Here is an 11,691-nt window from a genome sequence, read left to right on the forward strand (position 1 = left end):
GTATTAATGTTGTTAACAGTGTATTCCCTAAAAGTGAACCCAGAACAATGGAGGTAGTCTGACCTGGGCAGGGGAGAGTGGGACTAGCCCTGATTGCTTCCATGGCTCCTGGCAGCCTGAGATTTCCTCAATTTCGTTAGATGACATCACATTCATATCTCTTAGAAGCCTTTATATCATACATAGCTCTAGATCTAGTTCTGGAAAGGATCTGAGTTTATCTAGTCCCAGATCTTTCACTTTATATAAAAGGAAATTGAGGTCCAGGGAAGAGAAACACCTTTTCCAATGTTGCCCAGGTAGTAAGTGTCACATACTGAACCTGAAATCCATTAAAACCACTGATAAAAAATATATAAAAAAATAATATATATATATATATATATAAAACATAAAAAGATATAAAAAATTAAAAATTAAATAAAAAAATGAAAAACTACTGATAACATTTTACCATGTTTAACATATATTGAATTACTTGTCATCTATGGGAGGGGGTGGGGGAAGGAAGGGAAAATATGGAACACAAGGATTCGCAGGAGTCAGTGTTGAAAATTTAAACATGCATATGAAAATAAAAAGCTTTAGTAAAAATAAATTTAAAAATAAAGCCACTGATATCTTTTGTTTCAGTAAAAGGAGCTATCAATCTCGAGGAATTCAGAGACTTGTAGTACCAAAGTATAAAAACAATATTTTCAAAATACATTTTTGTTGATTTTTGTCACACAAAAATTCCTTCTCCTCCCAATTATTCCACATAACACATAATATTTTTGAAAACAAATTTAAAAAGGAAGAAAATCAAGAAAGCTGATCAGTATTTCATAGAAGTCTGAAAATAGTGACCTCCCACTTCTGCAAAGAAAATATCCCCATCCCATCCCTTTTGATTTTTGGAGACAAATTTGTTCTTTGTCACTTTTCCCATTATGCCTAATGTCTTGATGTTGTTCAGAGAAAGTGAAATTTATTTTTATAACCATTTTTGCTACTAAAACTAATTAATGAAGCAAACTTTTTTTTTTGTTTGTTTTGCTTTTAAACTAATAATGTATTATAATAGCCTGAAACTTGATACTTCCTCCCATGTTTAATCTTTGATGTAGTCAGATTGGCTTTTCAGCTTTTTCTCACACAAAACAAGACATCTCTTACTGTTTGCACACTGTCCTTCATGCCAGGAATATACTCCTACCTCATTTCTGCTGCTTAAAGTTCCTTGTTTCATTCCAAACTAAGCTTAAATGTCACCTGCTAAGGGAGGCCTTTCCTGATCCTGTCCCTTCTCCCCAACTCAGCTGTGTTATCCTTTTAATTATTTTGTGTCAATTTTGCATATACTTTATATATTAGCTTCCTGTAAAGAATGTAAGCTCTTTGAGGGCAGGAAATGTGTCATTTGTGTCTTTGTATCTCCTCATGCCTGAAAGGTTAATATTAAGGGAGTCACAAAAAGTCAAACATAATAATAATATTAACTAAATTATGTTTGACTTTTTGTGATTCCCTCTTGGAGTTATCTTGGAACAGATACAGGAAGGGTTTGTCATTTCTTTCTCTAGCTCATTTTTACAGATAAGGAAACTGATGCAAACACGGCTAAGTGACTTGCCCAGGGCCACACAGCTAGTAAGTATCTGAGGACAGATGTGATTCAGGAAGATGAGTCTTCCTGACTCTAGGCTGGGCACTCTATTCATTTCACCACCAAGCTGACAGACTCACTTGATAAATGCTAGATGACTGATTGATTTTAAAAATCAATTTACCTTGAAGAGCTCTGTAACTCTAAACATCTTAAAGCCCTTCCATGTGCTATCCCACTAATTATCTAATGACCTCTGCAGGGCCAAGTAGGGATTTACATTCTCATTTTATAGATGAGGAAACCAAAGACTGGGAAGTCAATAAGCATTTATGATCTGCCAGGCACTGTGTTAGGTGCTTGGGATACAAAGAAAGGTAAAAGTTGCTGGTCTCAATTAGCAAGAGACTGTACAAACAATTATGTATAAACAAGCTCATGTAAGTGCTTTCTCTCTATCTTCATATATATGGATGGATTTGCCTGAGATTTCCTCAATTTTGTTAGATGACATCACATTCATATCTCTTAGAAGCCTTTATATCATGGCTCTAGATCTAGTTCTGGAAAAGATCTGAGTTTATCTAGTCCCAGCTCTTTCACTTTACATAAAAGGAAACTGAGGTCCAGGGAAGAGAAACACCTTTTCCAATGTTGCCCAGGTAGTAAGTGTCTCATATTGAACCTGAAATCCATTAAAACCACTGATAAAAAATATATATTCACACACATATGACATAATATAATTAAAAATCAAGAAAGAAAAGGCATTAAAGGGGAAATGTTTCTCTGAGAAGACAGGATTTAAACTGGGACATGAGGAAAATCAGGAAATCCATGGAGATGATAAGGGAGAAAATTCCAGAAAAAGGAAACAGCCAGTGAAAATGCTCATCTTGGGGAGAAAGTCTGAATCATTCAACTAAATATCTTACTGTTGATGTCATAATAGATTTATTTAGTTTAGTGCATGTTAGAATTGGGAGGGATCCTTTAGAAATCCTTTAACCCCTGTCTTTTACAGTAAGGAAACTGAGTCCCATAAAGTTGAGGTGCTTTTACAAAATCACAGAGCCAAAAGAGAGTTGGTTTTCTGCCAACATATATTAACATAATGGAGAACAGTTGGTATTTTAGGCAAGAATATCTGCATTTAGAGAGAAATCTTAACGATTACAAAGCATTTAGTATTTCTCACAATGATCATTTAAAGTAGGTGATCCAAATACTCTCAGCTCTAGTTTGTAGATGAGCAAACTGGGACTCAATGAGGTAGAGTAAGAGGCAGGAGTACTGGCTTTGGAATCAAAGATTTTCCATTCAAATCCTGGCTCGTGCCTTTATTTTGTTTTGTTTAAATTTTCCTGGGCTTCTATCCCAAAGTATATTAGATTTGGGGTTTTGGAGATCATTAAGTCCTAAGCTTTTATTCTTTTTTATTTGTGCATCCTGGTCCCCTCTGGCAATCTGATAATTTCTATACATCCCTTCTTAGGATGCATAAATAAAAATGTTACATAGGACTACAAAAGAGTGAAATATACTTATCAGAGTTGTAATGTATGATTGTAATAGAATATTATTGTGCTATGAGCAGGATGGTTTCAGAAAAACCTGGGAAGATTTATATGGATTGATGAAAAGTGAAGTGAACAAGACCAAGAAAACATTGTACATAGTAATAGCAACATTGTAATGATGACCAACTGTGAATGACTTAGCTATTCTGAGCAATTGAGTGATCCAAGACAATTCTTAAGAACTCATGATGAAAAATGCTATCCACCTCCAGAGAAAGAATTGGTGGAATCTCACTGCAGATAAAAGCATACTTTTTGGTTAATTTTTTTTGTGTTTTTTGAATCTATTTTCTTTCACAATGTGATAATGTGCATAACCGCATATGTATGATCTATATCAAATTGCTTTTTGCCTCAAGGAAAAGAAGGGAAAGAGATGAATTTAGAACTCGAAATTTTAAAAAATGTTTTTACATGTAATTAGAAAAACAATTTTTTAAAAAAGGAAAATAAAAACATTTACAAATTAAAAAAATAATAATAAGTTCACAGACCTTGATTTAAGAACTCCTGCTTTAGATACTGACTACATTATATTCCACCACTTCTCCTCATTTTGCAGATGAGAAAAGCAAGGCCCTAGGAAGTTGAGATTTGCCTGGAATCACAAAGATGTTAGTAAGCATGAGAAGGCCATCATGATGGGCGCTCAAGCCAGCTTGACCTCTTCCTAAAACCAAAAATTCTTTAATCCACTCTAAGAATATCTCTTCAAATCTCCCCTGACTTTGTCTTTATCCATGAAGCATCTCTTCAACTCCTCCCTGATTTTATCCTTCAAACATCTTCCCAGCTGCTCTGGATTCCTTCAGAACATCTCTTATTTCCCAGCTCCCTCCTGGTTCCTCCCTACTTCCTTCTGTCTATAAAAATTGCCCACTTCCCAAAGTATGGCACAAAATCACATTTGGATTTTGTCTGAGACCTTTGCTTTTTAATAAAGGTACCTTTTGGTAGGGAGAATGTCTCATTGTGATTCCTCACAATCTCTGTGCCTCATCTTTGCTCTCTGGAACCTCCTCACGCGACTCCATCAAATGGATAAAGCACCCTAGAGTCAAGAAGACTGGAGTTCAAATTCAGCTTCAGACACTTAGCTGTGTGATCCTGGGCAAGTCAACTCTGTTTGCCTCAGTTTACTCATCTGTAAAATGAGCTGAAGAAAGAAATGGCAAACCACTGAAGTATCTTTGCCAGGAAAACTCCAAACAGGGTCACAGAGGATCCAACATGACTAAAACTACTAACAGCAAGCAAGAGAAAGGAGATGTGACATGATCATGTCTGACTCCAGAGCTGCTGTTCTTTCTTAGAGGCAGCTAGGTGGCACAATGGATAGAGCGCTGGGTCTGGAGTCAGAAAGGTCTGAATTCAAATCCAGAATCTGGGATTCTGGCAAATTAGTTTACCTCAGTTTCCTCAACTGGTTTTTTGTTTGTTTGTTTGTTTTTTTGTTTTTGCAAGATAGTTGGGGTCACACAGAATAAGTATATGAGCCTGAATTTGAATTCAGTCCTCCTGACTCTACAGTCAGTGCTCACCTAGATGTCCCTAGTTTCCTCAACTGCTAAAAAAAAAAATAGGGATAATAACAAAACCTATCTCATAGGGTTGTTGTGACAATCAAATGAGATTTGTACTCAAAGCAGAGCCTAGCATATAGTAGGTGCTTAATAAATGCTCTTTCCTTATGCCATATCCCCTGTAAAATGAAATATCACGATACATTGAATAAGTACTGGATTTGAAGGACAAGCCAGTGTCAACTTATTAGCCATAGGGCCTCAGCTGCCCCTTCCGTACATGGGTTTTTAAGTCAGAAGATGCTTTAGAAGCCATCAATTTCACCTCTTTATTTAGAGGTATCTAGGTGGTGCAAAGGATAGAGAGTGGAGTCAGGAAAACCTGAGTTCAAAGTCTTGTTTTAGACAACTGTTTGACCCCTGGCTAAGTCACTTAACCTAAGTCTGTTTCAGTTTTCTCTTCTGTGATCATAAGAGTATCTACTCTTCCCATGAAGGTTGTGAGGATCAAATGAGATAATTTCTGTAATTCTATAAAATGAATTGTATGTCAACTGAAGCCCCTTCTTTGGGTCTACAATCCTATCCTCCCAAATTTAGCCAACCATCCGTTCTTTTACAAAGTCAAAGCCCCATCTTTTGACTCCAGCTCCAATGCCAGGTCCAGTGGCCCGGAAAGGCTCCCTTATTACCAAGGTCACATGGGTAGAACTCAAGCTTTGCCTGCTCAGGGACCAAGTTGTTTTGGCTTCCCTCATCCTCCCTTTCCCACCTTGCACATGCCCCCACGGTGGCTGCCTGAGCCTGGCACATGCTGGGGCTCCGGAATGCCATGGATCGGAAGACACTCAGCTGGAAGGTCATTCCTTTCCCAGGTCCAGACGCCCACACCCCCAGGCCATCACCAGCACTCCACACTCCACCAGTTGGTTCAAGCAGAAGGTAACTCCCCTCAGGGCATTGGGACTCATTGTACCATAGCTAAATGGCTGCCTGTTTCATTGTCTGCCCCTTCCCCAGCCATTGGCTGCCGAGTGTGGGAACTACCAACAACCGTGGGACTCACAGAGCTCCTGGGCCAGTTCTGGTCTATAAATAGGAGCTCCCTCCTGCATTGGTCCCATAGCCTGGTGAGGGGGAGGAGGAGGGAGCCCACCTCCAGAGGCCTGCCAACCCAAGGGTTTCAAGAGATACACCAGTTTCTGGCTCATCTGAGTAAGTAAAAGCTGAAGCAGGGACAGGATCTGAAAACCTCCCTTAGCAAAGGATGCTCTTAGACCTTATCCTCACCATTCAAAGAAAGACTCAGCCCTTTCCCCACGCCCATCACTGTCAATAGGCTCTCACCCCAGCACAGAGTTGGAGCAGTCTTGGAGCAAACATCCCTTCTTTTCTTGACATCAAACTAGGAGGAAGAAGTGGATAGGGCTGAAGACCTTACTATCTAGGTAATATCTGACAAATTCCTTGCCCTCTCTGGTTTTCATTTCCCTCCCCTATAAAATTAGCGATGAGGGGCATTTAAAATGTGATGGTATAGATAATCTCTAAAGTCTCTCCCCTCTCCACTACAGCAGAAAGAACACTGATTTGAGAACCATGGGACCATAATAAATAGTTGTTGGGGAGGGGGGTGTAGGTCAGGAGAGGGAGAAATCAAGGTTAGGTGACTTATCCAGGGTCACACAGAGAGAAAATATTTAGACAGGATTAATTGGATTTGAATTCCTGACTCCAGGGCTGATATTCTATCCACTATGCTATGAAGTTGTCCTGATACATGGATTTTTAAGTCAGAAGATCCTTTAGGAGCCATTAGTTCCACCTCTCCATTTAGAGGTAGCTAGATAGTACAAAGGATAGAGACTGGAGTCAGGAAGACCTGAGTTCAAATCTTGTTATTGACTAGCTGTTTGACCCTGGCTAAGTCATTTAACCTAAGTCTGTTTTAGTTTTCTCACTTGGAATCATAAGAGCATCTACTCTTCTTATTAAAGTTGTGAGGATCGAATGAGATAATTTTTGTAAAGCATTTTGGGTGCTATTAAATGATCCTTATTAATAGTATTACTTAGATGTGGAGGTGAAAATGACTTGTCAAAGTTCCACAGAGAGTAAGTGGCACAGCCATTAAAATTCAGGTCCTCTAACTCCAGATCCAGCCTTCTTTCCCCCTCTATCACTGTCTCTAAGTCAAAGGACCCAGGTTTAGATTATGCCTTTTATTATCTATATGACCAGGATCAGTCTCTTCCTCTCTGATCAACTGTTTCTCCATCTGGAAAATGACTAAGTGGCATCTTGGGTCCCTAAATTTAGAGTAGAAATGGACCTTAAAAGGGCAACTACTTTATTTTCCAAATGAGGAAACTGAGGCACTCAATCTCTGAGAAACTGGGATTTGATGTGATACTAAGAAATCTGTCACATCAGAAGATGATGAATCACCTGTTAAAATCTTACACGAATTAAATTCAAGCCAAATCTGAATAATATTATTCAGGATAATTAAAATGGCAAGGATTTATTGTATCTGGTTCTCCTATTCTCTCTTCCCCACTCTCTCCTGGAATCTGAGGGCAATGGCAGATATAAACAGGAAGCTGAGGCCCATGGGTCTCTCCTTAATTAGAGGCTGGCCACTTCCACTTTTCCAGGTGAAAATCAGCCCATTGGGACACCCAGCCTTCATTCAACCTCCCTTCTTTTTGTCCTTGCAGCTGAAGAAGCTGTGGAGAAAGCTGCCCCAGGACTATGTTAGTAACTACATCCAACTGCTCCCCAGCAGTAGTTCAGAATATCAGAACTGCCAGCCCAAGTTCAGGCTGGTGTGAGCCTATGTCCTAGGGATGCCTGCCAGCCACCTGGAGCAGCAGGCTCACTCCCCTGCAGGTAAAGGTGAGTCACCTCCATGTGCCTTCTCTATGACCTGGGTTCAAGTATCACTCTGACACTCACTAGCTTTCAAGAGTTTTTTCTTTCTAAGCCCCAATAGGTTAATGCTACTCAAGCTCCCTACTCTGAAAACTCGAGGTCAAGAGTATCTTCCTTGTCCAAAGTCACGTCAATTAAGGTTGTTGGTAGAGCAGTCTGGGGCTTTGGAAACCCTAAAGCCCTAAAGAAATGTGAACTGTCATTACTGAGAGGCAGTGTGGCTCAATGATAGAAGCTCTGCCTTTGCTGTTAAAGGAACTGACTTCTAAGCCTGCCTCTCTCACTTACATCCTATATGAACTTAGGTAAATCACTTAATATCTTTCAGCTTCAGTTTCCTCATCTGTAAAATGAGGAGGTTGAACTCTTTATTCCCAGCTCTAAAGGTATAATTTTAACATCAATTCTCTGGATAAAGCATTGATGAGAGCCACAGGGTAAGAATTATAGGGTCTGTCAGAGAGACCGGGTTCCAATCCATCCTCTGGCTTAAATTAACTGTATGACTCATGGCAGGTAAACTTTCTTTTGTGCTAGGGAAGGAAGAAAGGAAGGAAGGAAGGAAGGAAGGAAGGAAGGAAGGAAGGAAGGAAGGAAGGAAGGAAGGAAGGAAGGAAGGAAGGAAGGAAGGAAGGAAGGAAGGAAGGAAGGAAGGAAGGAAAGAAGGAAGAAAAGAAGGAAGGGAGGGAGGGAGGGAGGGAGGGAGGGAGGAAGGAAGGAAGGAAGGAAGGAAGGAAGGAAGGAAGGAAGGAAGGAAGGAAGGAAGGAAGGAAGGAAGGAAGGATGGAAGGAAGGAAGGAAGGAAGGAAAGGGAAGGGAAGGAGGGAGGGAGGAAGGAAGGAAGTGAAGGAGGAAGGGAGGAAGGGAAGGAAGAAGGGAGGGAGGTACCCCTAGATAGCTAAGATTTTATGCTGCATATCAGCTGTATGTACCTTGGTGGAAGGAAGTTCCAAACTAGAAACTTCCCACGTGGTAATCTCAAGTACAGATCTGGGGGAGGGGGAGTGTGGGGTATGTATGTATACATGTACATATATGGGTAAGAAGAATTGTCATAGTATCTGAAGCTGTGTATCTAACAACACTACAATGATTCCCCTTTCTTCCTCTTTTCTCTCTTTCCAGAATTCCTCTATAAGTGTCCCTCAGAGAGACAAATCGCAGCTGGCTCACTCAAAGCAGCCTTGCATTTCCTGTTCTGGATGAAGTCCAGCTGAAAGAGCTCAAGGGTGGTTCCCTTGGGCTGCCCCATAGGCAAGGGGCAGTGTGGCAAACGTGTTGCCTCTTGGATCCAACCTTTTCTTATTCCTTGCCAATGAAGAATTAACTAGCATGCACCCCCACACCCTGATCTCCTTCCCAAGGGACTCTGCAAACTAGATGAGCTGTTGATTTCACAAATCCACTTTAAGTAGGAAATATGTATTTCCATGAAAGTTTATTTCTGTCAGTGGGTAGAAGTGCAATTCTCTTCTTTATCTTCACAATGGAGATGAGCTCTGGAACTTACAGGGGCTCCAAGTACAACTTTAGAGCACACATTTCAAACTCGAGCTATTGACTTTCTCTGGAAAGGGGAGTGGAGGCTCTTTTGGAGATTAGAAGGGTGGGAGTGAGGAGAATTCTTTCATTCTAGGAATGAGTGGTTTAATTCAGAAGCCTCCAGAGCTCTGTGTTTTCTGTGCTATTCTAGTGTGGGTTATCTTTTAAGCTGTTATTATGATAACAACCAATTGTTGTAGGAGAAATTCTCCACACTGTTTCCCCCCAAGGGGTAGAGAGGAATGTAGTGCCTTTTATAAAGGAATGAGTCCCTCCCATGTGGCTCTGCCACTAAGGGACATGTGGCCAGTGCTGGCTTTCTTAATACTTGAGAAAAAGGAGATGATGTTTTAAGAAAATGTCTTTGTAAGGTCATCCCTTAGGATGCTGAGAGGGATTTGGTAACAGCAATAAAAACTGATTACAAGTCTCTGTGCCTTATGTGATCACTAAAATACCATCGACACAGAGGACCAGTAGAAAAAGGACCGAGTTTGGAATTAGAGATCCAAGTTTGAATCCTCGTTCTATCTTCAGCTCCTTGTGTGATCTTGGACCTGTCATGTAACTCACTTTCTTTTTCTTTAAAATGGGGTATTGGATGATATAATCCTTTGTATACTGAAAAGCTCTGATAATCATGGGTTTGGCCTTAGAATCATAAATGGGAGGCACTTCAAAGGCAGCTGATGGAACTCCCATGTTTCACAAAGAAGGGAAGTGCTCCAAGTGGGTCAACCCTTCTAGAGAGGTTGAGACAGGTAGATCAAAACTCAAGAATTCTGAACTGAAGAAGGGCTAAAGCTGCTCATGTCTATCCACTAAGTCCCACATTAATACAGTGAGCCCCCGGACAGTGGGGATTTCAGTTCTGCCCAACTCTTCATGACCCCAGTGGGGTGGCAAAGATGCTGGAGTGGTTGGCCATTTTCTTCTTCAGTTTATTTTACAGATGAGGAAACTGAGATAAACAGGGTGAAGCGATCTGCCCAGAATCAAGTCTGAAGCCAGATTTGAACTCAAAAGATAAGGCTTCCTGACTCCAGGCCTGGTGTTCTATGCATCCCATCACCTAGCTGCCAAAATAGAGACCAAACCTCTCTTCCCCCTTCTGTCTCTCTCTCTCTGTCTCTCTTTCTCTATCTCTTCTCCCTCTCTCTCTCCCTCCTTCTGTCTCTATTTCCCTTTCTCTATCTCTTCTCCCTCATAATTCTCTCTCTACCTCCCTCATTCTCTCCCTCTACCTCCCTCTCTCTATTTCCCTCCTCTTCTCTCTCTCTCTCTCTCTCTCTCTCTCTCTCTCTCTCTCTCTCTCTCTCTCTCTCTCTCTCTCTCTCTTTCTCTCTCTCTCTCTCCTCTCTCTGTCTGTCTCCCTGTATCTCTTTATGTCTGTCTTTGTCTCTCTGTCTCTGTGTGTGTCTATCTCTCCTCTCTCTGTCTCTTTCTCTCTGTGTGGCTTTGTATCGCTTTTTGTCTCTCTGTCTGTTTCTATTCCTCTGTCTGTCTTTCTATCTCCTTCTCCAGAGAGAACAAGTCTTTTTTTCTTTGCTTCCCTGTAGATTTTTTATTCTCTGCTGCACGTTTTTTACTTTGATATATTTTCTTTTTTTTTAACTTTATTTTTTTTAAATTTTATAATTATAACTTTTTTTTGACAGTACATATGTACGGGTAATTTTTCACAACATTATCCCTTGCACTTACTTCTGTTCCAAATTTTCCCCTCCTTCCCTCCACCCCCTCCCCTAGATGGCAGACAGTCCCATACATGCTAAATATGGAGAATAAGTCTTTAAAACAAAATTGGGGGTGGGGTAGGAAGATGAGCTGCAGAGGGACCAAGGTCATTGAGTGACAGAGCTGAGATTCAAACCCAGATCTGCAATTCTAGATCCAGGAGCCTTTCCAGTGCACTACCCCTGCCTATTTCTTTCTAAAGTCCTCTGAAGGACCTATGCTTAACCTGGGGACAGGTTAAGACAAATCTAATATGGTCAGCATAAGACAAAGAGTTGAATGATTAATTACCAACTTTTTCCCAGTTATCTCTATGGCTGATCTGAATATAACCATTTCAACACAGTTACAGAATTGGAGCATTGAATGGGATCTCAGCAACCATTTAATCCAACCCAAAAGAGAATTTCTATCTTAACATACCCTATGAGTGGTCAATCAGTCTCTGCAGATTTCCAAGAAGAGGGAACCCAATCCCTCTGCAAGCAGCTCCTTCTACAGGATTCCAAACCAGTCTTCTTTTAAGCACTGGGAAGGGAGAAGGAATTGGGAAAGTACCTTGTCTCTCCTCTGGTCTACTCCACACTGGGGACTGTCTACTTAAAAATTTGCAAAATGGCCTGTTTATGATAATCCTAGGTACAATGCTCTGGCATAACAAAACTGATTTTGTTAAGGGAAAATAAGTGACCCAGGGCTCCATTTATAGTTTTAATTTTTAGTGGGGGGGGGGATTTTCCTTGTTTTTTTATTTGGGTTTTTGGGGGGTTTATTTTTGGGGGAATGT

General features: G+C 40.6%; 1 long non-coding RNA gene across 1 annotated transcript; it reads left to right on the plus strand.

Moving 5' to 3' along the window:
* Positions 1–5,821: 5,821 nt before the first annotated feature.
* LOC141564244 (uncharacterized) lies at positions 5,822–10,738 on the plus strand. The gene is made up of 3 exons (XR_012488599.1): positions 5,822–5,906; positions 7,412–7,589; positions 8,751–10,738. It is a non-coding gene; the product is annotated as an uncharacterized LOC141564244 (long non-coding RNA).
* Positions 10,739–11,691: the final 953 nt, after the last annotated feature.

The sequence above is a fragment of the Sminthopsis crassicaudata genome, chromosome 3 (assembly GCF_048593235.1).
Source record: "Sminthopsis crassicaudata isolate SCR6 chromosome 3, ASM4859323v1, whole genome shotgun sequence".
In the NCBI taxonomy this organism is placed as follows: Eukaryota; Metazoa; Chordata; class Mammalia; order Dasyuromorphia; family Dasyuridae; genus Sminthopsis; species Sminthopsis crassicaudata.